At 45.7% G+C, this 4,722-nt stretch overlaps 1 long non-coding RNA gene across 1 annotated transcript; it reads left to right on the top strand.

The window, feature by feature from the left end:
• The first annotated feature begins 2,363 nt into the window (after positions 1-2,363).
• LOC119280740 lies at positions 2,364-4,042 on the top strand. Its single transcript, XR_005138166.1, has 4 exons — positions 2,364-2,458; positions 3,573-3,746; positions 3,823-3,900; positions 3,980-4,042. It is a non-coding gene; the product is annotated as an uncharacterized LOC119280740 (long non-coding RNA).
• The last annotated feature ends 680 nt before the right edge of the window (positions 4,043-4,722 follow it).

Genomic DNA, 4,722 nt, shown 5'->3' with positions numbered 1-4,722 from the left:
GTATCGTAATTTTCACATGGGCTCATTAGAGACCTTATGCTAGGCAATCGCAGGCGATGTGTCATATCCAGATCTAGTCAATGGCCATTGTTGTGCATGCATAGCTTCTTGATATTGTACACCTTCCATCCGTGCGTCTGCACTTGTTGGGAAGCCACACCTACCAAGTGTCTGGATGACCTATGACTTCTCTGTCGTGCCAAACTTGCAGATGTGATGGCTGAGACTGCCGCATGCCATGGTTAATCTGTGAAGCAACATGAACCATGGATTATCTTGGACAAAGATAGAGAGGGTTTTTTCTTTAGTTGAAGGTGAATACTTGTAATGTTCAGACTTCAATTTTGCTACTCATCTGAATGTGTATGCTGCTCTCAATAATACGCTGGATCCGCTACGTTGTCAGGCATCCTTAGTACCCTAGATTCTCTAGGCATCTCACGCATATGCTGCTGTCGTGAATACCCTGGGCTCCGTACGTATGCACCTCTGGCAGTATTATCTATTATGGTCGATTGAATTTCTTTTCAATGCTCTCAAAATTAATAGATGTAGAGTATTGAAAAGAAATTCAATCGACCATAATATATAGTACTTATTATATTACCACATATGGACATAATTTCAAGTAACCAAGCTACTCCATATTCAGCCTAAGAAAAAAATATCCCCAGATTCATATGGGTAAGAAAAATAATTTTGGATCTGGTACAACATCGTTTTATTTGTGCATAAAAATGGCAATGAAAAATAAATAAACCAAGGCCAGCATGCTTACCTCGTAGATGATTGCAAGGGATTCTTTGTCCTGTTCCATTGTGACAGCAGATTGCACACATCTTGTTTATAGTGCAGAATTATAAGCAACTGGTTTGTTTGCACGACTGATGAAAGCATAAGGAGAGAGACATCTTTTTGCAGGAACACGGTGATGTGCTACCACCACCGCACATCCTCAGTAATCAAAATTATCCGTAAGAGTCACCATAGACTCTGGCAGGTCGACCTAAGCGATGGACTGCTACCTTTCCCTTTGGCGGTAGATATTCATTTCTTGACTTTCATGAGGGGAGCGGAGAAGAGATTATGTTACGTTAAGAAGCCAACAGTACATGCAATCAGTCGGCGGCATCTCGCTTGAGGATTTGTTGGTCGGTGGAAGAAAAAGGAAGTAGGATGAGGAGTTAGCTTTGCCGTCACCGGTGCCTGTGCTTAGGAAAGGCTGCACATTTATCTGGGCAGCACGATATCTAGAACCTGCAAGGTCCGAGGCCACCGTCGTTTATCTGACGGAGTTAGCGAAGATCAGTGCGTTGCGTCTGCACAGCTGCCGGGATGGCTCCGTTGACAGCGATGGCAATACTGCCACGGATCGATTGGGCTCCTTGACATTTATCCGGCATTTATCCGGGACACACGGTAGCGGCGGCAAAGATTTAAACTTGCTGCGTCATCGGAAATCTTCTCAGCAGGAAGGAGCTGCTAAGAGGAGCGGCTTGGGTTTCAGCGTGGACTATTTTCCTTTTTTGAGGGTGGTTTCAGCATGGCTTAGTTCTGTTTCTTTGAGAACGTATCCTTCTCATTGGAAATCAATCAACCTTTGTGTATGTTATGTGTCCGTGTCCTGCGCTTTTTTTTATACCAGAAATCAATCAAGTGTGTTGTACATGTACGTATTAATCTCCACCATTGGCAAATCCTGGTTTGGCTGTGAGAGTTTTCTGTTTCCTCCTCTTATAACAAAACTCAAATCGGAATTGATTAGCTGTCTGCTGTCCGTGTGGACATCTCTCCCTTTTTTTTTTACTAATAAACCACCGATTGCTTCTGGTCGTACGTCGCGGCAGGTTTGCAAAAAAGTCCCCGTATTTTTCAGTAATCAACCCGCAGTCCTTTTGTATGTGAGAAAACGTTTCGATCAGGAATTTTGCAAATAAATCCCTACAGTATATGGTATTAAATCCGCGGTCCTTAAAGTGAGAAAAAATAAACCCATCGGGATCTCCTCTCTCTCCCTCGCCTCAGCCGCCAGGAGCGGCGGTCGATCCGGTGCCGCGCCGGCCGCGTGCCGCGGGCCGGTGCCGGCGAGCGTCCGCGCCTTCGGAGTCTTCCTCTGCGCCTTTCTGCATGGGGACGCGTTCGGAGGAGCTCGCTGCCAGGTTGGCGGCCGGGGGCCCCGGCGGCGTCGGCGGACCAGCAGGAGGAGGATGCGGGGAGGGGCAGCACGAGCGGGTGGTCGCGCTCCGCGAGATCAAGAACCAGACCTTCGGGAACCAGACCAAGAAGCTCCTCTACCTCCGCCTGGGTGCCGTGTTAGCGGTCGTCACGGCGCGTCACCAGCCATGCTCGTCCATGAGCGGGCGCGGCGGAGTACTTTGCTTGCGGCGTAGACGATGGCGCGCATGCCGTGCTTGCTGCTGGAGCCGTGGGGCACCTCCTCGCCCACCCCGACAACAAGGTCAGCTTCCTTCAATTGCTTGTTTCCTTAATTTCGTGTATGCTTGCTCGGTTTGGGGATTTGTTGATCAATTGGGAGAATATTTGTTGCGTGCAGAAGAGCTGGTGGGAGGAAATGGGTGGCTACCCAGCAACTGCTTGCTGGTTGCGCCAATTTGGGGCTTGCTAGCAATTGTGCTTGTCCCTGAACTATAGACCAAAAAGAGACAATGCTAACTTAATGAATGTTTTGTGTGGGAATTAGTCTGTACATTAGCCACAACCGGATCCAGATTGAGGTTGGCGGTCGATACCAACGCCGTCCTGGATGGCGTGCTCGAGATCGAAGGCGGGGAACTCCAGAAGGCAGACGGCGGCATTGCCTCAGTTGTAGCTGGATGGGGAAGAGGAGGGGTGGAGGAGTAGACGCTGCATCTCCATCCGCCGTGATGGGAGTGATGGCGCCGGCGCTCGCCGTGTCCGCCGTCAGCTCCATCTTGACGATGTTATCCTCGATTGGAAGTTCGAGCGCCCTCACAACAGGACTTACTCCACCCCTTCTCCCTCCCCGTTCCCTTCCCCTGGGGGTTAATTGAAGTATTTATATTTCCGTATTAGTGTGGTTCAACTTGCTATTGGTCATATGGTGTGTTTTCTGAATTTTGGTCTGAAAGATGATTTTGTGAGTTCAAGCTTTTGTGCGATTCCTGATGTTGTGTTCCTGCCAAATGACATATGTCCTGCACTGAATTTTTCTGACGCTATAATCATGGCAGGAGCTTTGTACTGGGAAAGCATGTCAGAATTATCTAGAATTGATGGACTTTAGTTGGTGTTTGTTTGCTGGATGGAATTAGATTTGTGGATATATCAGTTTATGGGTGGCTACTTGATTGGTGAATTCACCTGCTATATGAACACTATTTTTAATAAATGGTGTGCATCTAGAGATGTATAAGAACAAGTTTGAGGATAAAGATTCATATAAAGAATTATGTAAAAAATTGTGATTCTTAATATCTTGAGAACTAGCGTATATTTTTTCCACTACATTAGCCTTCAGATTTTTCTTGGATTTGCTTTCTGCACTAATGTTTTCAGTACCATCCTTCTTCCGCGATGCTGCTGCATGCCAGGATTCGCAGTGGCACCGCCGCAGCCAGCGAGGACACAAGCTCACGAGGATTGTTGCCGCTTCGGAGGACATGGGAGCTGCCATAGCCAGCGAGTACGTGAGCGCACGTAGGCACCATCGCTTTCGAGGATGCGAGAGCCATCTCAGCTTGAGAGAATGCGCATACCATCTCCAGGTATATAGCAGTAACATCTCTCCCTAACTCCACTCCGATATGTAACATTTTTTTCTCTCCTATTGTGAGATTGCAGTGTGTGCAACAAGTGTTCCTCTAAACGTCTGAGCGTAAAGACTACTCATGGGTGATGCTTCTGTGACCAGACCTCTATGTATGTCCTTTGCGGCCTTTCCTATAAATAAGTTATAAGTATATGTCATTGCCATATTAATTGTGTACTTCTCTATTAGAAAATCACAAGATAGTTTCAGTGTTGTTGTTCTCAATCATGTTACCCTTAAGTGCAAGACATCAATTTTCTCTTAAGTAAAAGGGAAATTTGAGCAGGAAAGGTAAGCAATTCGAAGCAAGCTCCCGAGATAAATTTTCTTTTGGTTTAGCTAACGAATGCCTTGGTATAGGTCTAATCTCTCCTCCTAGAGATGGTTCTTTCTTATTTCTCTTACGGGGACTTACTTTTGTTTCTTTAATTAGGATACCTTCACCTGGTATTTTTTGTTTTAATTAATGAATATAGATCAGTTGCATTGTTTTGTCTCAACCAAGCTAGCCGTATAGTAGAAATTCAGCATGCACACAAGGTGATCTGGTTGAGTTTTACTAGGTAACCGTACCATTGTTGTCTGCATGCTGAAAAGCTTATGGGTATGTACTGAAACTAAATTATACTCCCTCCGTCCGGAAATACTTGTCATTGAAATAGATGTATCTAGATGTATTTTAGTTCTAGATACATCTATTTTCATCCATTCTGATGACAAGTATTTCCGGACGGAGGGAGTAGTTGTTAAGGATTATTTGCAGACAGGTCAAGACCGGAAGATGTCATCATTATCCCTAAACTGAGATGTCTTCAGGATTGGAAATGTCACGAAGGCCCCCGTACAATTATAGGTACCAACATATAAAAATCCAAGAATTTCCCGCTAAGAGACACTCGACATGCAAACTTAAATCATGCTAGAATTCGTCA

Source organism: Triticum dicoccoides, chromosome 3B (genome assembly GCF_002162155.2).
Source record: "Triticum dicoccoides isolate Atlit2015 ecotype Zavitan chromosome 3B, WEW_v2.0, whole genome shotgun sequence".
In the NCBI taxonomy this organism is placed as follows: Eukaryota; Viridiplantae; Streptophyta; class Magnoliopsida; order Poales; family Poaceae; genus Triticum; species Triticum dicoccoides.
This window is presented reverse-complemented; position numbering and strand designations above follow the sequence as displayed.